This window comes from Manacus candei, unplaced genomic scaffold (genome assembly GCF_025592945.1).
Source record: "Manacus candei isolate 608988 ecotype Guabito, Panama unplaced genomic scaffold, ASM2559294v1 h1tg000063l, whole genome shotgun sequence".
NCBI classification, from domain to species: Eukaryota; Metazoa; Chordata; class Aves; order Passeriformes; family Pipridae; genus Manacus; species Manacus candei.
The window spans coordinates 2,624,505-2,647,967 of NW_026138111.1; the positions used below are offsets into that span (position 1 = coordinate 2,624,505).

Below are 23,463 nucleotides of genomic sequence, written 5' to 3' on the forward strand. Positions count from 1 at the left end.
ACCAGAAAACGTGTGGCTGGAGTTAGTTGTATAACAGCAGGGCTGTGTTACACAAGTGCCAAATCCTCTGCTGAAATCAAACAGGGGACTTGTGAATCAGGGGACACCACCAGCAATGATGGGCTGGTCAGCAGATTGCTGTCAGACCTTGCTTACTCATTGACTAAAAAGAGCTGCCAAAATGGTGCTTTGCCCTTCCTCTCACCTCAGGCCCTGATTCAAATGTGTTACAAAGGCAAGGAGAGTGTTTCGGGTTGTTTTGCTCCTCTGTTTGACGAGGGCAGTGGCCGGCCATGGGACAAGGCAGCAGTCAGCCATGGTTCCTCGGGGAGCCTCACCACCCCACTGCACACCAGGGCTGGAGCAGTGGCACTGAGCTCTGATGCAGGGCACGGAGACAGGTCAGGCCATGCCAGCGGTGCATTGGCACTGTCAGGGCTGGAGGCAGAAATTCTAGGCACAGCAGTGGGAGCACTCGAGAAGCCCCCTGTTCCCACACCACAGCCGCACTTGGGCTGCAAGCACCACAGGCAAGGCTTCACCTGGCAGCTGTGAGGGATAGTTCAAAGCAGTATTTGCTTTTAGGTCACTTCAGTAGAGTTTTCAGTGATGCTGGAGTGCTTCCTTCCATGCTGTTCCATGTGCCTGGGGCAGGAACCCACTCAGTTGCACCTGCAGGATAGGTGGACGTAGCTCCTTGCTGCTGGGGCTGGGCAGGCTCTTTGCTGAGTTTCCCTTGGGATGAAGCTCCTGGGGACTTTAATCCATCCCTTGTCACCTCCTGCTGCTGTATGATGCTCAGAGTTTCTATTTTAAGCAGAAATAGTTGAAATGAGTATGTCACAGTTAAGGTGACTCACTGCTCAAGAACACATTCCTCCAGGTTTTAAAAGGACACCATAATCTGGTTTTGGAAGCCTGAGCAGCCCCACTGTATGCTCCAGACATTCCTGAGTAACTTGTAGTAACCCTCTGTGGAGGTTAAGGCAACTCTCTTTAAAGATAGCTGTTTCAGAATGAGAAAAGTGAAATTACCCTGTCCGAACAGATGTGAGAGGACTGAGCGAGGAGGACCAATGTGGTTTTTCTGCAGTAGAGATGTTTCAGAGCACTGTGAGCTGAGGGACCAGTGCTTTGCAAACACAGTGCCCTGGGATGGTCCTGGCAGCCCCTGCTGCCCACCAAGCCACCACCCCCTGCCCAGCACGATGGGGCAGAGTCCCCACACACCTCTCAATGCCTCCTTACACATTGCCATTTTCTCCCCAACTTGTGCTGAAGGGAGCAAGAAAAACTCTGAAGCATCCACCGGGTGCTCAGGGAGGTCACTGCCTTAGCCCTGCCATGTCTCCACCACGGGTCTGTTATCAATGCTCAAATATTGGTTGTTGGCAGGAGGGCTCAGCCTGTGCGCACCCTGCTTGCACCAGTGCATCCTGAGTGCCAAGGAGCAGGAGGGCTGCTTTTCTGGTTTGGTAGCCTTTTCCACTCCCTTGGTAGAGGCCTGAGCAATGACAGTGTTGGGTGGGGTGACAGGGGATCAGGACCTGGTTTTTCTACCATAGCTGCAGAATAAAAAACATGCCAGCATGAATCAGCTGGTGCACAAAGGCACTTAGGTCACCTGTGTCAATGAAGCGTAACTCTGACATTGTTTAAAGAACATCTGCCCAGTGACGTGCAGGAGTCTGACAACACTGAATTGAGGTTCAGTTTTCACTTGCTAAAGGGCTTTATAGGTGTCTTAAACCTCCCTACCAAGCTTTGCTGAAAGATGTGCTGTGAGGGCAGTGATCTCACAGCAAGAGGCAGTGGATTAGTCCAAATGCCTATGCCATAATTCCCACTGCTGGCAGCCTGGTGTATGCCTGCAAGATAATTGGCACATAACATCAGGGCACAGAGCAGGTCTGCAGCCCATGGTGCTGCTGTAGGTCCCCCTGGGGACCCCCCATGTGCCATGCTGCCAGCTGGAACAGCTTCTGTAAGAGAGCAGGGAGCGGGGAAGCCTTGGTGCAGTGATCCTGACTGTAGGAGCACCGTGCATAGAGGAGCTAGCGACCCACGGAGCAGTTAGCCTGTGTGTGCACTGGGATACCTTGTAGCTGAGATACCCTGTATCCACAGGACAAATTTCACCATCAGTTGTAATCCTGTGGGCGAGCTCCCACTTGGTACCCGCAATTGCACTGCCAGTGTGGCCTTGCCTTTGTCAAAAAGCGCAGCAAGAAGTTGTGGTGCTAACATCCTTTCTGTTCAACACAATGAAAATGATGAGCAGAGTTGCTATTTTGTAAGAAAATCCTGTAACAGCTCAAATCACCAAATTGGTGAAACCTTCTCTGTGGAGGGGTCTGCAGGATGTGCTACATGTGAGTGTACAGCTCGGGGTTCCTGGTGTCTGAAGGGATGCATCTATGCTCTTTTATATTTATGGTATTTTCTCCATGTTATGATTTAACTCTAGCTGGCAACTAAGTATGACTCAGCTGCTCACTCAATTTCCCCCTTCTTCCTCCCCTCACACCAGTGAATGGCAGAAGAATCAGAAAAAAGTAAAACCGGTGTGTTCAGATAAAAACAGTTTAATAATTGAAATAAAATAAAATATGGTGATGATAATAATAACAGTAATAAAAAGAGAAAGAACAAAGACAGAAAGAAAGGTATAAAACCCAAGAAAAAGAAATTGTGCCCAATAAAATTGCTCACCACTCCAAGCTGTGATCAACAGCTCCTGGTGAACTTCTCTCAATTTATTTACTGGGCATGATGTTCTGTGATATGGAATATCATTTTGGCCAGTTCAGGTCACCTGTCCTGGCCATGCTCCCTCCCAGCTTCTTGTTTATCTGCTCACTGGCAGAGCACAGGAAACTGAAAAGTCCTTGATTTAGGATCAGCACTATTGAGCAACAACTAAACCAATACTGTGTTATCAAAGTTATTCTCATACTGAATCTGAAACACAACACTGTACCAGTTAATATCCCAGCTGAAACCAAGGCACTTTAAATAAACAGGATTCTAAATGATACTTGACAGAATCTGAGTGCCTTTCTTATGGGGTACACTATGGACCAGTAACTAACTCCCGGTGCAGCACACTGGGCACTGGGTGTCAGGCTGGTAGGAGACATGCTGCTCCCATGAACGGGGCATCCTTGAGTGACAGGGGAGCAACCAGGCTTTTCAAAGGAAATTTAGCCCAGCATCAGTCCCAGAAAGGTAGTTTTTCTGAGCTGGCATAGTACCTCTGGTAATAACAGTAGTGTCTGGCACATGCTTACACACCACGCTCTGCTAAAATGGGTAATGGAAGTGCCTTTTCTGACTGTCAGCATGGATGAATGTTCCAGTTTTTAAAAAAGGAAAGATATTATTAGAGGTGAGCAATAAAGAAACTCCAGCATTTGGCAAACCACCTCTTCCACAAAGCTTCCAGTGTCCATGTTCTCCGTACCTGCATGCTAGCCAGGTTTATTTCTGGGTCAATACATGTGATATTAAATAATTTCCCATGCAAAGGTGTTTTATTACTCCACTGCCTGCAAAACTCAAAATATGTTAAAACTGATAAACAGTATATGGGATCTCTAGCTGTCACTGGTGATCTCTCCCTGGAAGCCAGGAAAGCACTCACCACAGTACCTCTGATTTGCAGCTCTTAAAGGTTTTGGCTCCAAGGAACTTAAACCAAAATCAGATCAGTAACTGTAATAATTACATCCTATGGCTGCTACCATTGCTGTCAACTATTAGAATACAATAAATAAGAAAATAATAATAATAAAATAAACAACATGAAATGAAAACCTCTTGAGAATATTTTTTTCAGGAAATATAATCACTGCACTGAGATAGTATAAATGCATTCAAAAAGACTCTTTTGTCTGTGACATAAGGAGGTTTGTTCTTGACCCTCTAACTAGGACATACTACTCATTGTGCTGTTCATGTTTGTAATAGGTTGTCACCACATCATTACAGGAAGAAAATAAGGCTCCCTAAAAGAATAACATTTCCAAGTGGAAAAACGTTTTGTCTTCCATCACTTCTTACATATGCATTTACAGAACGACTACTCAGAAGAGTCTTTCCCTTCTTCATCTTGTATTTTAGTAGTGTCAGGACTTTATTTCCATTTACTGTGGGAGGAGTGTCAGGAAGTCTACTATTTTTCCTGGTGTAAGTCGAGCTCTTCTGTCTCATGATAAATGAAACTGAAAATACAGGGCAGTGTGAACACCACATTTTGGCAGAGGTGCTCAAGGTCAATCAGAGGATCTGGAACTATTTGACTTCCCTCCTTTTCCTCTTCACTGCTTCCCATTCTGGCACATTGCAATCTGAATCTCCTGAATTTTACAGTAAAACATTGAATCACATGTACTAATCGATGTGTGGAAACTGAGGAAGGGCAAAACTTCTTAAGGCTGTCCACAGTCTTCATGCCAAAACAGATGTGTTTCCTCACTAAACCCAGTTATTTTATGACTAAGTTCAGGAGAAGCCACCAGTATAGTGAAACAAAACTGTGCTGAGCTTCTGGGAAGGCACTGATAATAGTGAAACAAAACCATCCTGAGCTTCTGGGAAATTGGGCTACTGCTGATCTCATCAGCTTTGCTGCAGGCTCACATGGTAATGCACTCAACATGTCAGACCCCTACCTCTCCACTTCCCTTAGTTGCCCAAAACATGCCATGACTATGACCTTAGGTGCCAGATGGACTTCTGAGAGGCTAATTCATTAAGGTTAGTTCATTAAGGTGAGTTAAAAAAAAAAAGATAAATGGTGGAGATATATACAAAGTTTTATTCAGAAGGTATTTATAATTTTTGATAGGAATTACTTAAAGTAGGTAACAGATGAAAGAGAGAAGAGATTTTATCTTAATGATAATGATTTTTCAGAACATAGCACACTGCATCTGTTTCTAACCAGATTTCAAACGTACTTGTATTGGTGCAGCTTTTATTCAAATGCTGTTGTCAAGGGAATTTCTTAGAGCAAAATGGTACAGCAGGTAAGTTAACTGATTCTATATTAGCCAATAGTCATAGCTAGAAAGAGATGAAAATTTTCTAACAGAGTGGGGTGCGTGGGAAAACACTGTTGTGTTGAATCCCAGAAACCCCAGAAAACAGGATGATTTCAGTGATATTTAATAGAGAAAAAATGTAAACATTCATTTGGGCAAGGCTGGAAGTTCTATTTTGACACTGCCAGAACACAACATTTTTATTTCATAGTCTAATAAAAATATTTCAACATTCAAAGCAATCACATTCAAAATATTTCAGCATTCAACATGAAAAATTTGAATACATATAAATATTTTTTAATTGTGATCTCATTCTGATTCTTTAAATTCTGGGCCTTCCTGTCCATAAGACCTGAAGATTCTTGCTCCACATTCTGCAAGTGAGCTGTCTCTGGTTGTACCACATAGCTCAACACAATGCCTGGAAAACCGAGCTGATGTTTTAGTGAGGAACATGCACTAAAAGCTTTGAGTTGAAAATTACACACATGATCATGAGTTACTTTCGCTGGAATGGCACCCAAACCCAGCAATGCCTGAGGAACTTCATTCTTTTCCCACTGTCCTAAGCAACATTTCTATTGCAATACCTAAGTGCAAGCCCTGGCTCAACCTCTACTTTGCAAAGTTTTCCCAGATATCTGTTTTGGCTGAGAGTGTAGGGCAAGACAGTTATCTCAGTCAACATTTTAGAAAATTATTAGGAAAAAAATATTGTTGTTGTAATTGTAGAAAAAATAAAATCCCTTCTGACAGAGCACTGCAGGTGTGTCCTCATTGCTGATCTGGCCTGAGGCCGAAGACCAGGGCCTCTCCCTATCTGTGCCTTACATCACTGAGGTTGGATCAGGACACTGGCTTCTGGTGAGGAAATAAACTCTTTTCTGAAGTGGGGCCAGAACAATCTTTCTTCAAGGAGTCTGAGTGGAACAGCAGAGAGATCAGCTAAAGTTCTTGGGGAAACTGGTGTTGCAATAACAGCAGAACTCCCCCCGTTCCCATCTGCTGGGGGTTTGGAAGCCCAGTTCATGTAGACAAGCTCCTGTAGAACGGGTCAGATGGGTTACCTCTAGGCTGTTACGGAGATGCAAAAGGTTTCTATGACCCTTCTGTTGAACAGCAAAGGCCTCAGGAGTTTGGCTTGATCCTAAAGTGAATGGTGCACATTTCTGATTTCTCAGACATCTGTGAGAGTGAAAACATCTCCATTTGGGTGCTCCTCATGTAGGTTTCTTATTCTATATCTGTTCCTGCTGCAAGAAGGTCTCTGTGCCTGTGTGGCTATAACATGCAGCATCAGCATGTCAAAAGCAAGTGTATTTAAAAGGAAATCCTCTTCTACTTTAGGCCATACAGCATTTGTATACTTCTTACTGCATCTTCTGGGACACCAGTTGATGAGCAATTTGTGCTTTAATTTACAGGAACTTAAATGCCAAAGCCATGCTCATTATCTGACAGAGAGAAATAAGCTGAAGCACTCTGCAGAAGGGGAGTGCAACATGCCTGAACAAAGTAGAGGGCAGGAGACAACAATTACTGGAGACAGGCACTTTGGGCTCCTTCACTGTCTTTGGGCTCCTTCAATTGCTGTCTCTCTTCACAGCAATTCCAATGCTACCTCACCTTTTTTTATGCATGTTTTCTTATTGCTAATCAAATAGCACAATATAGTTCTATCACTGCTCCCACACAGCAGAGCTGTTCACTTTGAACCAGCAAAAACATATAGAGCCTCCATGCCCAATTGTTACAGCCTGAATCCTTAGACAAAAGGAAAAATTCAGTCAGAAATTACTAAATGGCTTATTTGTTTGGGGTTTGGCTTTCTATTTTAAAGTGGTTGAATTTTCTTTATCCTTTTGCTCAGTTCTACAGATTCTTCTGAACTGCAGAGCCAAAAGCCAGCCACACAGGCCCATATACCACAGGAACAGGAGAGCCACCAAGAGGGATGTTTTGACAGCTAATGCTGAAATTGCAACATCAGCCATGTTGGTTTGCTTTGAAAAGCCTTAAGTGGTGTTTATGATGAAAAAGCACATGTAGTTAAACCAGCCAGTCTTTCCCAAAACTTCTAAATTGTTGCTTTATTTATAAATCTGCTCAAGGCTTCAGATAGCAGAAATATATATGTTTTGGTGGTCCTTGATAGCTATGTAGGTCCCAGATGGAGACTATCTAGCCAATACTACCCAAATATTGGCTGGGGCAGAAAGACAAGGCAGCAAACCTTCTCCAGAGCTAGTGATGAGTCCCTGGAATTCATAATCAAATTAGGGACTGGGTTTTCTTTGCAAGTAAGAGTGGGAACATGTCCCTGTCCTCACCTTTCACACACCCAGTGTAGGAGGCGTGTCTGGATGCACAGGGGATGTGCCAGGGCGATGGGCCCGAGGGGACATGCGCAGTCACATATAACTCTATTGGCTGAAGAAGTCACATGGTACACAGGGATTTAAGAGTGGGAATTTTGAATAAACTCGCTTTGTCTCACCACCGCACGAAGAGCGTCATTTATTCCTTGCTGTGCAAGGGGTCCATGCCATAAGTGGCGCCCGAACAGAGACATCTTTAGCTTATATTAAGTGAGATATCTATCCTGGATCAGGAGATCAGCTGGTGTCTCCGGGATCTTCTTCATTTTCGAAGAAGGGAGACTTCACCACAAAAAACTTTGACGTCAATAACCCGTGGTCTTAGTGGGATCTAAGAGACGGACAGTTAGTTTAGTGAGCTCAATAATAGTAAGATAGTGCACGGAAGAAGAGAAGAAAGAGTTAAGGAAGAAACCGAGAGGTCAAAGCAGCCACCGGAGAGAGCGGAGGGGGTCAACGCAACATCGAAAGCGGTGAGTGACTGGGACGCACCCCGCACGTCTAAGACTGCTCCCTGGGCGAAAGCGTGCCTGCAGCTCGGAGAACGAGCCGCGGAGCACCTTAAGATCGTCAGGGAAAGGCCTGTTAGTCCCCTGAGTGTCGGTCATCTGGTAAAGCGACTCTTCGCTACCGACTGTGTGGACCACGTGCAAAAAGCGGCTTGCCGCTGCCGCGTCCTAGCAACCCCAGCCACCGCTGACCCCCGCGGAGCCCCCGATCCAGTTTTCTGTCCAGCAGAAACTGGCCGCGGCTCCCCGCCTGCTCACCGCTGCAGACTGACCCTGCGGCGTGCTTAAAAAGCACTGCCAGCAAAAAGCCCCTGCGCCGTATTCAGACCGCGCGGGCTTCACCGAGGCGCCGCGCCGCGCCTTCCGACACAGCGCACCCCCGACCCCCGCGCCGCCCAGCGAACCGCGGGAGCCCCGGAGCCGCCGCTGCCGCCGCTGCGAACGCCGCGTTCACCGGAGACGGAGCCGGGACCACGCCGAGCCGCCGCCACGTGACTGAGACGCCGCCGCCAGCGCCGCCGCTTCGTTCGCCGCTTCGCAGCCCGCACACGCCGATCGCCGCAGCCCCAAGCCGCCGCCTCTACAGCCAGCCCCCACGTCTGTCGCTACAGCTGCCCGTGCCTGCCGCCGCCGCTTGCCGCTTGCTGCCTGCACCGGGACATCAGCCGCCGCCGACGGGACGCCACAGCCCAACCGACAGTGAGCCAACACAAATCAACAAACCGACAGACCCTCTTCAGCAGCGCACCCCAGCAGCGCCGAGACACAAAGGTAACATGGGGAACTTTTTCCCTACTGAAGTATCACGGGACACAGAAGCACTGGCTGCTCTGCTGAATCCTTACTATGTTCAGGTTACAAGGGCTGAACTATCAGAGTTGGTGCGGCTCATTAAAGCAGCCGTACCAGAACTACCTCTAGTTGAAGCCCTCAACATTCACATATGGGACAAAATAGGCAATCTTATCAAACTCAAGGCTCAGGGAGGGGATTCCCAGGCAAACAATGCTTACCCAGCCTGGCAAGCTATAATGACTGCATTAAGCAGATCCCACCAAAGAACGACGAACACATACACCCCCACTCAGGCTGCAAGCAGCAGCCCCACTTTTACGCGCCGCAGTTTGAACTCACAAAGCTCGGCGGGAGGAGGGGGTGGAGCCGTTCACGATTCTAATACGGGGAAGGGAACCGGGAGCCCAAGGGACACGGACCGGCGGGAGGGAGCGGGGCCCCAGATGCGAGGTTCCAGTCAGTGGGACAGCAGCAGGGGGTCCCGTGACGGGAGTGGGGGGGCTAGCCCAGCTTACTCGCCAACCCATCCCGCGCATGAACGCCGAGTACGCGCCCAGGAGCGGGCACCACCATCTCGCCTGCCACGCGGTTCGGACACCGACCCGTCCTTCCCCGCCCCCGCGCCGTACTCCCCAACCACCACCACCACCCACCCACAGACAGCCGCTTTCGCAGGAGCTGCGGGGGGGAGGGAATGGGAGGAATGGGGGGAGGAGGAGGGGGATTTCGGGATAGCTCCGCCGGCAAGGGATGAAGCAACATACCGAGAAGGTACAATTGATAGGTGGGCTTTATGCAGAGAAGAGGCATTGCGTACTGGGGACTTACAAGTTATACAAGCATGTCCAGTAATTATTGGTCCACGTCAAAGCCGCAGGTTCCAACCATTACCACATGAACTAACCAAAGAACTAAGACAGTTAATGAGAGAAACTGGCATATCATCCCCTAACACGCTTGCATTTTTAGAGTCACTAAGTTCCACATACATCTTCATGCCTCATGACTGGAGAACCTTGTTACAAATAAGCCTTTCTAACACACAATACAATGTATGGCTGAACGATTTTAGAGAAATCTGTTCTGCTTACGCTAATGACCCGCAAGCAGGGGTATCAGCACACCAACTCACAGGGGATGGGAACTATCGTTCCATAGATGCTCAAACCGGTTACACTAGAGAGGTATACGAGGTAATAGCAAAACATGCCATGCGGGCAATAAGAAAATTGCCTACATCAGACAGAGATGCAAACTTGTCATTCACCAAAATAATACAGGGCCCAACAGAACCCTACACAAAATTCTTAGATCGGCTGCAATCTGCTCTGGATAGGCAGATTGAAAATGAGGAAGCCAGAGAGATCCTTAGCAGAAGACTGGCTTTCGAAAATGCTAATGTGGATTGTAAAAGAGTTCTGCAAACCCTTCCTAAGAGGGAAACTTGCAGTATCTCAGAATTAGTTCGTGCCTGCCAAGAGGTGGGTTCTTTAACACATCAATCAGATTTGCTAGCAGTAGCACTGAGTACTCAGTTAAGGACACAACAGGGAGCCAGACCCAAAGATGGTTGTTTCATTTGTGGGGCCCCTGACCATTTCCGAAGGGACTGCCCTCAGAAACCTCTAGCATTGGCACCTCGAAAACAACCCAAAGCAAGGAGGATGCCAAAAAAACTGGAGGCGAGGGGCGCTGTCGCACGCCCCGGTACAGCAATCACATGCGACACAGGGGAACAGGCTGGCGATTTGTGCCCCCCCAGCTCAGCCAGCGCTCTGTGCCCCTGCACCCCAGCCAGCGATCTGTGCCCCGCCACATCAGCCAGCGCTGGGCTGGACTTATCCAACAGGGACACAGTCCTCATAACTTCCACTGAGGTGGTGCTAATCCCGACTGGACATCGGGGCCCCCTTAATCCAGGGGTACATGCACTGCTGATTGGAAGGTCCTCTACCACCAGAATGGGTTTGTTTGTGCTGCCAGGTGTAATAGACTCGGATTCTCATAGCGAGATTCTGATAATGGCATGGACCCCTTCACCCCCCTGCTTCATTCCGAAAGGACAGAAGCTTGCTCAGTTAATCCCCTTCTACAGTGCGTCGCCTGCAGGGGAGGGGAGGAGGGAGCGGGGTTCAGGGGCCTTTGGCAGCACGGGACAACCACAGGTTTACTAGGCAGCAGCCATCACAGCAGCACAGCCGCTCATGACGTGCCAGGTTAATGGGCACCGATTTACAGGCCTTTTGGATTCGGGAGCCGATGTTTCCATAATAAAGGACTCCGAATGGCCACTTGACTGGCCTACTGTTTGCCCAGCTGCAACCATTCAAGGGGTGGGAGGCACACAAAGACCCAGACAGAGTGCTCAAGTACTCACTGTCTTGGGACCAGAGGGGCAAGTAGCAAAGGTAGCTCCATTCATAGCCCCAATCCCTTGCTCTCTGTGGGGACGTGATATACTTTCCCAGTTTGGCACAGTAATGCAAATTCCTCCTGCAAGCAACCAGGTTTTTCAATAGGGGCCATTGGTCAGCTGTCCCAAGCACCGATTAAGCTAGTCTGGAAAAGTGACCAGCCGGTCTGGGTAGACCAATGGCCCATGAAAAAAAGAAAGGCTTGAACATTTAAAGATGCTTGTAGAAGAACAATTGGAAGCGGGACACATTGTGCCAACAAATAGTCCCTGGAACACTCCTGTATTTTGCATTCCAAAAAAAACTGGCAAATGGAGGATGATTCAGGATCTCAGAGCAGTAAACGCAGTCATTGAATCTATGGGGGCATTGCAACCAGGATTACCCTCACCTGCTATGCTCCCAGCAAACTGGCCTCTGACAATAATTGATTTAAAGGATTGCTTTTTCACCATATTCCTGCACCCCGAGGATGCCCCAAGGTTTGCATTTTCCATTCCAGCATTAAACAACTCACAGCCTATGCAAAGGTATCATTGGGTTGTTCTCCCTCAGGGGATGAAGAACAGTCCAACCATATGCCAAACAGTAGTTGCAAATGCTATTCAACCCGTCAGAAAACGTTTTCCTTCTGCAATAATCTACCAATACATAGATGATATTTTAATAAGCATGGCCACAGAAAATGAACTGCAAATTGTTGTTACTGCTTTAACTGATGCTGTCCAAGAAGCAGGCTTACAGGTTGCAGCAGAGAAAATCCAGCGATCGCAGCCCTGGAACTATCTTGGATGGAGAATCACGCAACAACAGATTTCCCCACAGCCGCTGCAGCTCGAGGTAAAAGACACTTTAACCTTACATGAGTTGCAAAAACTTCTGGGAGCTATTAATTGGTTAAGGCCTGTTCTAGGCTTAACCACAGAGGAGCTACACCCTCTCTTTGTGTTACTAAAGGGGGACTCTGATCTGACGTCTAATAGGGCTCTGACAGCAGAGGCCAAACAGGCGTTAGACATCTGTGCCAAGGCGATCGAATCTAGGCAGAGCAGAAGGAGAGATCCTGAACTGCAAATCTGCCTAGCCTTAATTCCCAGCAGGTATCAGCCATTTGCAGTCTTATTCCAGTGGGACCAGACTGAAAAGGACCCACTGCTGGTTCTAGAATGGCTATTTCTGCCCCACACCCCACCTAAAACAGTATGGACAATTAATGAAATGTTTGCTAAGCTTGTTATTAAAGGCAGAGTTCGATTACAGGAACTAGATGGAAGAGATCCAGCGGTCATCTACATTCCAGCCACGAAGGACAATTTAGCTTGGATGCTGGCTGAGGACACCGAGTTCCAAGCTGCCTTAGCAGGTTTTGATGGTAACATTTCAGTTAATCTCCCTAAGCACAAACTTTGGGCAGAAATCGGTAATTTACCTTTAAGAACCACGACTAGATGCAGAAGTGAGCCAGTAAAAGGCCTCACAGTTCTTACAGATGCATCTGGGCGATCACAGAAAGCTGCAGTAACTTGGATAAATCCTGATACCGGACAATGGGAACAAAAGGTACAGACCATGAACCAATGCTCTGTGCAGGTTCTGGAACTGGCTGCCATTCGTATTGCCTTGGAAAAGTTTTCTGAACAACCTGTTAATATTGTCACTGATTCTTGTTATGCTGCAGGGCTAGTTTCACGTCTAGAATGTTCATTTCTTCGGGATGTTTCTAACCCTCATTTGTTGTTTGAAATGCGTTGTATTTGGTTCCTTGTCAATCACAGAAGGTTTGATTTTTATATAATGCACATCAGGTCTCACACTGACATGCCAGGGCCAATAGCTGAAGGGAACCGAGAAGCTGACAAAGCAGCAATGTTCAACACAGTACCTAGGACCCTTGAGCAAGCAAAATTGTCCCATTCGTTTTTCCACCAGAATGCACGCTCTCTAAAGAGACAATTCAAAATTACTATCAATCAGGCCCGAGATATCATATTGACTTGTCCAGACTGTCAAAAAATTACCCCCATGCCATCTCAGGAAGGTGTTAACCCCAGAGGGTTATTATCCAATCAGATATGGCAAACAGATGTTACACACATCCCAGAATTTGGCTCCTTGAAATATGTACATGTAACTGTAGACACACATTCACAGTACATCACTGCTACAGCACACACAGGTGAGAAAGCCAAGGATGTAATAAGACACTGGCTAAGCTGTTTTGCTACCCTTGGCACTCCACAACAGATTAAGACCGATAACGGACCAGCATACGTCTCTGAAAAGGTAAGGAATTTCCTATCAGAATGGGGAATTTCACATATCACAGGGATCCCACACTCACCTACGGGACAAGCAATTGTAGAAAGGGCACACCGCACACTGAAAGAGATGCTAATAAAACAAAGGGGGGGGGAGAAGCTATACAGTCCGCAAGAACGTTTGTGGAAAGCCACATATGTTATCAATTTTTTAAATTGTGACAGTGCTGAAAGAAGCAGATATGAGAAGCAGCACAAATCTCAGGCCTTTACCTCTCCCAGGCCATTAGTCATGGTAAAAGATTTGATCTCGGGACAATGGACAGGACCTTTAGATCTTCTGACTTGGGGGAGAGGTTACGCTTGTGTGGCAACAGGAAAAGAACTAAAGTGGATTCCCTCCAGGTGTGTAAAACCCTATTTGGATACACAATCACAACTGCAGGAACCAGATAACTCAGGAGTTTAAAAACAGTTGTTATGTTTCAGTTTATATTAATGACCAATGTGGTGACAAGCAAACTGCAAATATTGGTGTGTGTATGTGTATGCGTGAATGATGACTGCCGTCGTGTGTGAGATGAGTGAATGAATAAGAGAGTTGTGTGATTGGAAAACATAAAAACACAGAATACCTCACAAGACCACATTACCTACACCACAAGGTCACCTTGAAAGAATTGAGTTTTGATATGCTTACCCTGTTTCTTGAATAAAGTTTGAAATCCCCAGTTATTAAAAAACCCTCAGATTAATAAAGGTTATAGTTTATACACAGTTGGGCTGAAGGCCCCAAGTTAATAAAATAATTATCCAAGTTGCACTACCCTATAGGAATATAAGGTTTTAAAAGGTTTATGTTAGAGTTAAGAAGCTAAGCGAAGCAATGCGCTGGGTCACTGCGAAGCTTGGTAGTTTACAATGTTCTGGTTGTTTGCACTGTTTTTTTACTGTCTTTTGTGACTTCTTTAAGATATTAGAGAGAGGGGATATGTAGGAGGCGTGTCTGGATGCACAGGGGATGTGCCAGGGCGATGGGCCCGAGGGGACATGCGCAGTCACATATAACTCTATTGGCTGAAGAAGTCACATGGTACACAGGGATTTAAGAGTGGGAATTTTGAATAAACTCGCTTTGTCTCACCACCGCACGAAGAGCGTCATTTATTCCTTGCTGTGCAAGGGGTCCATGCCATAACCCAGCCTACAGCTTTCATGAGTGGTTGGTGGTGGTTGTACAAAGGATGCACAGTGCAGAAGTACAGTGCCCAATCCCCAACTTTGCCTTTCAAAACACTTCTCTGCATCTCTCTTCCTAGAGACCAGGACTCATTACTAGGTAGAACCTGTATCCTCCTATGGACAGATAGCCAAGGCTACTTATGATTCCACATTTTTGTAGAAGTATCCTTTATTTTTCATATATTTCAACACATTGTTCCATCAGTTGATTACCTAAGTTTTCCATTTCAAATGAAAATATTCCTGCAAGCTGGATATCTGGGAGAAAATATCATTCTGTGCCATGACCAAGCAATCCAGAGGACCAGAATTCAGAGGGTTGATTCCAAGCTGGCGTATGCCAACACTACTCTGAGAGAATTTAAGAGACCTCTGTGGCATTACTTGCAAATACTGCTGGAGGCATGAATCAAAAGATCATTGTAGAAGATGCTTTTACCTACTGAAACAAAGATGTGTTTGTGACCCATTGTTAAAAATAAGCGACTTTGATTAGTCATTTGGGTTTGCATGGGATCTTTAATGGAATTTGTTCAACTTGGACATTAAAACAAAACACATACCAAAAAAAACACCTTGCAAAAAAAATTACTAAATGTTTCGCTACAAGAGAAAGGTGACAGAGCTGGACAACAGCTGTAACAGTGTTCCCTGCAAGAGTAGGTAGAGACTAATAGTGGTTGTTCAGTGACCTTTATAAAATATATTTGGCCAGAGATAAAGGCCTAGTCAGTGAATGTCCATGTAAAGTAATACTCTGTTCAAATTTGAAAACACAGCAGGAGGTAAATGGTGACAGCTATAAAGGCTCAGATATGGTCTGCCAAGGTGTGGTTGGCTACATTCACACCTCTGGAGGCCTCTGTGGAGAACTGTGAGCTGGTTCCTCCCCGTTAACATACTGTTTCCCAACAAACCCTGAATTTTTCTTTTCCTTTTTTAAAGGAAAACAACAACAACTAGCAAAAAACCCCAAACAAACAAAACAAACAAAACCCCCACGACATCCCCACATTTGTGACACGCTGGAACACGGAGTTGCCGCACGAAGCTGGCTCCTGTGCCGCGATGCCCGAGCCGGCGCTGGCCCCTCCAGCCGTGCCTGACCACCGAGGAGCCTGTTCTCCCTCCTGCTGCTGCGCTTCGTTTCTGCTACACCTCACATGCCACCTAGCGGCTTCTCAAGTGGAAAATTCTTTTTTGAACATGATTTACAGACGCTGCTTCTGCCAGGTGTTCTGTATGTCTCCAGCTCGCTGCTGAAGAAGTGAGTTGAGGCACAGCACACGTAACACACCCCTGGCACCACTGCAAACCTGCCCCGTAACAGCCCAGCCCTCTCATCAGCCCCAGCAAGTTCTCACTCCTCATTGCACCCTCAGATTCCCCCAAGAAATTTCCACCACCTTGGCCTGTCTTTACAGCTCTCTCTTGTTTTCCATCATGTTCAAAGCCTTCACGGAGCCTGCTCCCCTTTGACTGCCTGCCTTATCCCTCTGCCCCACCACCTTAACCAAGTATCTGCTGGAGAGGTGGTTGTACATTTTACTTTTAAGTATTCAGTGATGGTGGGCACTTACCACAAAATTTATGTTAGTTAAAATCCAGCTTTTCCAAGAAAAAAATAAACCGTAAAGGTTTAAAGTGGTCTTTCCCTTTCCCTCCTCCTTAATTCTTACATGGGTCAGGGAAGATTTTATTGTTCAGTTCAACTACTTTTTGTTTTGTCCTACAGCCACTTTTATTCAGACAAAAGGTGTTATACCTTAAAAACACCAGAAGGTGTTAAGCTTTCAGTCAGGACATTTCTCCAAGAAACAGGAAGTTTTGGTTAAGAACAATGTTCTGTCTTCAAAAGAGTTAATTTGATTAGTTTTGGTCCCTTCTCAGCAAGGTCGCCTAACTCCTGTATTAATAAATACCTGTGTGCCTTGGTAAGCCCCAAAGTGCTACCAGCAAAGTGAGATGATGTCTAAAGAAGAGGTTAGTGGAAACCCCTGAAGGACTGCCAGTACCATGGTCTCTTGGGATGAGTCCAGCTCCAGCCAGGATGCCTGTCAAAGGACACAGAGCACATATTTACATTTATGAAAGGAAGAATTTTGTCATCATTATATCTGGGCAGTGGTTGTCCAGGTCACTCCCTCCAGTCAAAGAAAGGATCTGGACCTGATCCATGTTATCTCCAGGACTGTCATTAGGTAGACACAGCAATAAAAAAAAGCCACTTTCCCCAAACATTCATTTCTTTTATTTCATTTCATATGCTTGAAAACACAATAGTCCATCTTGAAAGGGCTAGATGTTTCTCTTCTTTGCAACAAACTCTGCGTTTTTTAGAGAAAAAACAAACAATCCCCCACCCCAAAAAACTCAAAGCAAGTCTTTCAACATTTCTGAAATTATGTACCATTTTTTTCCTTTCAGATCACTGGAGAAATTACTTTGTTTTGTGAATGGCCACTTCCAGGCTTTACCACAGCTAAAACCCATTGAACTGTGCTGATATCCCGGACATAATTTCTCCTCTCACCAGTGTGGTCCTTATCTTGCAGCTGGTTGTACCAGACTCTGAGGGCTGCAAAAGATAGTCCTGCCCTTCAAGAACAGGTTACTCATCATGATGAACACAATGCAGGTGAAATTATTACATGAAATGCTACCTTGAGGCTTGAAGAATCAGCTCTAGTTGCTAAAGTCACGCAGTCATTCTTTATCAGTTAATCCATAGTGGTTGTGTCTGTGCAGAGGAACCACGTGGAACCCAGCTGGAGCCCCTGAGCAGGGTAAGGACTATCAGAGCCAGGAAACATGAGAGGTGGAAGCAAAACTGATTTTCTGTCCTGTCTGCTGTAGGAAAGCCAAAGAAGTGGGGACGAGGGTGCGCTCAGCAGCTAGAGGGCAGGCTCATTTTTCCTTTAAAACTTGGGAACCACTTCCTGGCGGCTGCAATGACTGCTTGAGTATCCAACAGAAGTGACTAAGTCAGTCAGTCTAATTGGAGAAGTCTTCTGTGTATTAACTACAGGGAGGGAGGACCCAAACTCAAAAAAACCCCCCAAAATCACAGATGTACAAACCTGATAATCGTTTCAAAAGGCTTAGCTTCAGCCAGCTGTGCTGATTTCTGACACAGAAGAGGGAGAGGAATCATGCACAAGACAGGAATATTCCACAGAGGTGGACATGGCTGATTGCAAACACCCCACAGAAAGCACACACTGGCCTTCCAGGATTTCATGACAGGAAAAAACAATTGAAAGGATTTACAAATAGCACGCATCAAAGCATTCCAGAGAAATAACTTCCTTCTTTTTTTTCCTATTCAGAAAAGGACTTGCAAGACGAAGTAAGCTAAGCAATCTCTGCAGAGTTTGGTCTCAGATGAGTTACGTACTCCATAACACAGAATTTTCCATTACTTTCTGTGGCCGTAAGATCTGGGAGCTCAGTCTGTTGTGAGGAGGGAGCACAGCATGAGCAGCCATCCAGGCACCCACCTGGTGCTGCTGCGGGTGAGGCTGCCATGCCAGGAGCTGCCACACTGCTGTGCACCCACTCAGATGGGCAGTTTTATGTCTTCAAAAGCAAATTCTTGTTCTCTTTGTTGCTTTGTAAAAGAGCCATTGAAAAAGCAGCTGTCACAGTGTCACTCTGCAGTGGAAATTTCCTTCTTGAAGTATAAGGGGAGAATATACTACACTGCCTAATATCACTGCTCTCTTGCTGTTCACACAAGGACCAGGCCAAGCAACATCACAAGTGGTGCCCAAAAATTAACATACTTATGGGGGTTGGGCCAATGCAGGAGTTCACGATGGCAAAATATGAGGCAGTGACAGCCTGGTGAGGATGGGGGAAGGAACGCCTTGTTGAGCAGGAGGATTTGAAAGCTCCTGGCATACACCAGCTACCCATCAAAACAGCAGGCAGAAGCTTAAAAAGCAAACATATCTGGAGGCATTGCAATTTTTTCCCCATCTTGCAGCAGTGGTTGCATGTCCCAATCTCGTGGGAACCCTTGATGGGCAGCAACATGGGAGAAGCCCACCAGAGAAGCAAGGCTTGGCCTGGACCTGGGCACTTTTGTGAGCTGAGCAGCAGCCAGAAATCAGGAAGGTCCACAGAGGTGGAATCCACTGAAAACACACCACCCTGTGTATTAAAAATACACCACCCTGTCTATGGGCTGAAACGTGAGAGCACGGCTTGACATAAACACAGCCCTCAGCTGAGACTGTTACTGAGAAAATGGTTCCTTTCACTGCACTTCCTCCTGCATATCTGCAATGCCAAATCCACATGATTCTAGCATGGACATATGATGCATGAAGTATTAATAATTAGAATAAAGAAAGGCTTTAAAGAAATTTGGATTTGGATAATCAAGATACCATTAAAGGTCTGAAGAGTGTCCATCCCTGGGAGTGGAGAAAGTCATGAGAAATGTTTGTCTTCTCCCTGTTCACCAGCCAAAAGGCAGAGGCTTCTGTGAAAAAGCAGAAGGAGAGGGAGCTGTTTGAACACAGCTATGTGTCAATGCAGCTGGGAGTGGGTAGGCAGAGGTGGAGCTGCCAGGAGCCAACCTGGTCGGAGGGCTGCCCACTGGCCTCCTCTGCCCTGCCTTTTGCTTCAGATTATGCTCACAGCCACATTTCAAGTGACACAGTTAAAAAAACCCAAACCTTGATGGCAGCAGCTACAGAAGCACCTGATTTCTTGGCAGGCCACACTGATGGAGAGCTGCTTCTGGACTTGTCCCGTGGCTCAGTCATGATGTGTTTGGATGACATTTTATCTTTCTGGCAGCTTTTACCTCTAGGTTGGTATGGCTCCAACTTGCTTTTACCATTTTTTTTGTTTGTTTGTCTGTTTTAGAGAGGTGGAAAACACTTTTCACATGTGTAAGGTCACATCTGATGAAGAACAAACAAGCACTGTTACATAGCACATGTATTTGTCTTGTTTAACCAGACTGTAAAACTAAGCTATGAACAGAACAGGAACATTTCACTCTGAATTGTGTGGGAGAAAGCGATGTAAAAGCAGAAGTAGGATTAGAGGGCAAACCTTCTGCCAGCCATCACAGCCAGCAACAATGCCTGACCTCAGATTTAACATTGCCATTATAAATTGCCCTTGCACAGGCCTCCCATGTAGAAACACAGGAAAAATAAGCTAAACCAGTTCTCAGTGAACAAATTTTCCCTATTCCTAAAAATATGAAGCAAATGACAAAGTCTTTTTCTTAAAGGGGAAGAGAAGGAGGAGAGGAAAACCAGACAGGGAATAAAGGGGGTATGTTGGTGGGAGCAGCAACTGCTGCTGCTGCTGCTGTTGCTTGTCATGGGTGCCTGGCCCTGCTCCCATCTGAGCTCTCCCAGTGCCAGCACCTCTGCTCGATGCTTGATAGTGGCTCCAAGACCCACATGGAGTTAAGCTGCCCAGAGAACTGAGCTGCCTCTTGCTCAAGAGAGGAAATACTGTGTCAACTCTTTCCTTTTCACACATTGACCAAAATCTCTCTTGCCTTGAGTGCCCTGCTCCTTCGTTTGTAGTTCCTCTTACACAAAGAAGCCCTTGCTGGCAGGCTGGCACAGCCGTTTACCCCAGGAACACCGAGACAATGTTCATGGCTGATGTTTCTGCTATACATTCTCCATTTAATGATATAACTCCTTTTTACTAGAAATACCTCTAACACAGCAGGACACCAATGCACCTGCCTGTTGGTTCCTCTCTTCTATTCCATCAGATCTCCATGAAACACCCTCCTTGGTGCGGGTCCCAGCCCAGGACTGTCCCTGCCCTGTGCAGTTGGTCATGGGGAACCAGGGCTGCTGCCCCTCGGGCTGCCTCCCCACCAGCTCCCCCGCTCTGCACCGCACCGGGGGGAGGACAGGGCACAATGGTGGCAGCAGCAGAAATTATCAACCTAGAGCAACTGCAAAACCACAGCAGAAAATCCACTTGCTCTAAATGTACAGGTCTGAGCGTGGAAGTTATTTGTGCTGAAATCTGCTGTTTAGAGGCAGGAGAGGTATAAGGGAGAAAGGAAAGCATGTTGTCAAAATGCTTTAAAGCAGCTTCCAAAAGGCCAGCTGCCTACATGCAAGTTCACTCATGCCTCTGCAACCCAGATCATGGGCACTAGGAGCTGCCTGGGCTGTGCTATTTGGAATGGTCTTGTTTCCTCACAAAAGAGCAAGTACAGAATAGCTATTTGTGGTATAAAATCTCATGCAAAGACAAGGCCCTGAAACCTATTGTAGGGTACATCAGCAAGGTGAGCACCACCACCTCTCCCTGCTCCTTCTCGTTTTGCTCAACCCTAGGTGAAGGAAATACCCTTTCTATACTCTTTGCAACAGCAGAAGACTTGTATATAAAATAGCTCCTATAAAACAGTTAAGGCCAGCTTTGGACTGATCCTCAGTTCACTCCTATAAACCAAGCTGCTGGAAACAAGTATTTGTCAGGATTAACCAGGGCAGATTCAGAGCAGAGCCTTCTTGTTTCTCCTCATTTGATCCCACTATACAGCATACCCAGCCTCTCAGAATTCCTCAAAATACATACAAAATGGCAGCAAGATACTCACTTTTAGCAAACTTGTCATTGATTATAACAAAACAATCTGCTAGCCCAGAGCCCTTGATGGGATTATACATGCAGATCCACAGAACAGGCATGAGAAGGAGCTGACAGAACAATTGCCTTTATAGTTGTCTCTCAGATGGCTGAGATGCTGGATGCTTTAGCAATTCACTGCACAGAATTCCTTATAATAAAGAAGAGGGACTGATGTCTCCCACAGAGAGATAGAGGAGGGCCTACTTGTAGATACAGGAGTAGACCTGTGCTCTCAGTAGTGCACTGGTGACCCAGCCTGGCAGAACATTGCATGAAAGGAGCTACGTCTTTGTAGTTGGGTTCCTGGTAACAAGAAGTTTCAGAGGCAGAGAAAGTCCTGCTGAACCACAGTGTGCTGAGGCTGTTCATGATTCTTTTAAACCACAGTTCCTTTTAATAAATCTCAGCTATGCCGTTGCTGGTGGTAGATCTCCCGTGGCTGCAGCACATGCACAGGTGCAGCACCCAGCAATCTCAGTGCTGCAGAGAGTGCTGTGGACATGGTCTGGTCTTTGCCTGGAACAGCTGCTCTCACTGCACTCGTTTCCAGCCATCCGTCACAGCACACACAGATTCCCTCTGGGGTAGGGAGCACTGCTGGGAAGAGGGATCAATCATACCCTTGTCTAGCAGGTTGTTAAGGCAGGAAGGTTTTCATTAAGTCAACAAGGGTGTTAATTTATAGTACGTTTGTTACTTCTCTCCAAATACTCTTCCAGATGAGAGCTCACCCCCTCACCCTTGCTGCACATTAAGGGTGAAGATTAACAAGCATTTCATTTGGCTACACTGCTTGATGAAGTCCTTCACCCTCACCCTCCACTGTGGTCTCCTGGCCTCTGCTTCAGGTTGAGCTGCTGCTCAAACTGCAGCAAAATATCTGTCTGGTTGAAATAAAACATGTATATGGTTTTTTGGCCTAAGAGTGGCTATTTAAGGATATAATGGTGCAAATGGCTTAAAGCATTGTAAATGCAAAGCCAAATTTTGCAAAAAATGCTGTTTGGACAAGCTCTAAGTTATTGTGTACAAAGAGCTGTGCAGTCTGAATCTCCCAAAGCAGAGCTACTTCCTCACTCACAAAGATTGTGAATTTTGTCAGCTTTTTGATACCAAAAAGATTTTCTCAGAGTTGAACAACTAAAGGTTTATTATTGGATTAAGGACAAACTAGACAGCAATGAAATGAAAATAAATGTATAGAGTATTTTTACTTTATTTTTTTGAGGTACTGCAACTACTTACATCCCATATGCTACAGGAAATTTCTATTAATTGCATCTGAGAGGCAAGATCATTAGTTTTTAACAAAATACATTGAAGTACAAACTTTACATGTAACAAACCATGCTGCATTTTCACATTTGCAGTGAGGACCATGAGAATTACCCAATAAAAGGAATGGTTTCATCGTAACTCATTGTCCTATACCAGTTCAAGTTAATCAAATTTGGTTTTCTCTTTTTTAGAGTACTGTCTCTTCATTTTTATGAAACTTTGGAGAAAAGATAATACCACTCAGGTCTGAGATGTACCTGAAGGACTCTTGGACCACAAAGAGTAAAAGGACTTTGAAGCTGTCTGGTGCTACCAGGAACTCCTTTCCACTGTTTTGCATATTTTAGAGCTGCTTACATGATTTACAGGACCCCTGGTGTTCTAGTGGTTAGGATGTGGTGCTCTCACCGCCGTGGCCCGGGTTCAATTCCCGGTCAGGGAACTCCTCCGGGCAGATGGAGCTCATCAGCCCTGTGAGGCCATCCATCTAAGAGAAGGTCTCTCTAAACAAACCTACGTCCTGAGGACCTCACTGCCACCGTCCGAGCTCGCTCGGCCCCAGCAGATGAACCTCAGGATTAAAGGGTGGGCTCAGTTCAGCGCACACTGTGTCTCACCTAAAAAATCCACTGCGCAGGTTGGAAGGGTAATGACCTTTCCCAAATCTTCGTTCGTGAAGACTGACCACGATGACATGATATACAGTGTACATGACATAGAAAAATACGGTGTCATTGTACTTGTTCCACACAAGCAAAAGTCAATAGAGAGTTAAGTCTACTTTTATCCAGAAAGACATGTTGAATCCACTGCTTTCATTCCAGTTTATTGTGGAAATGCAGATGTAGGTCATGGGTAATAAGCCTGCCACAGCAGCTGCTGGAAGCCCACAGTCAAGAGGAGATAAG

General features: G+C 46.1%; 1 long non-coding RNA gene across 2 annotated transcripts; it reads right to left on the minus strand.

Moving 5' to 3' along the window:
- Window positions 1-15,409: 15,409 nt before the first annotated feature.
- LOC127478886 (uncharacterized) lies at window positions 15,410-17,452 on the minus strand. Of its 2 annotated transcripts, none has more exons than XR_007907393.1 (3): window positions 17,308-17,452; window positions 16,567-16,698; window positions 15,410-15,900 (listed from the first exon to the last, which is right to left on the minus strand). It is a non-coding gene; the product is annotated as an uncharacterized LOC127478886 (long non-coding RNA). The 2 variants fall into 2 exon arrangements; XR_007907392.1 differs by having other exon boundaries at window positions 15,410-15,903.
- Between the last annotated feature and the right edge of the window lie 6,011 nt (window positions 17,453-23,463).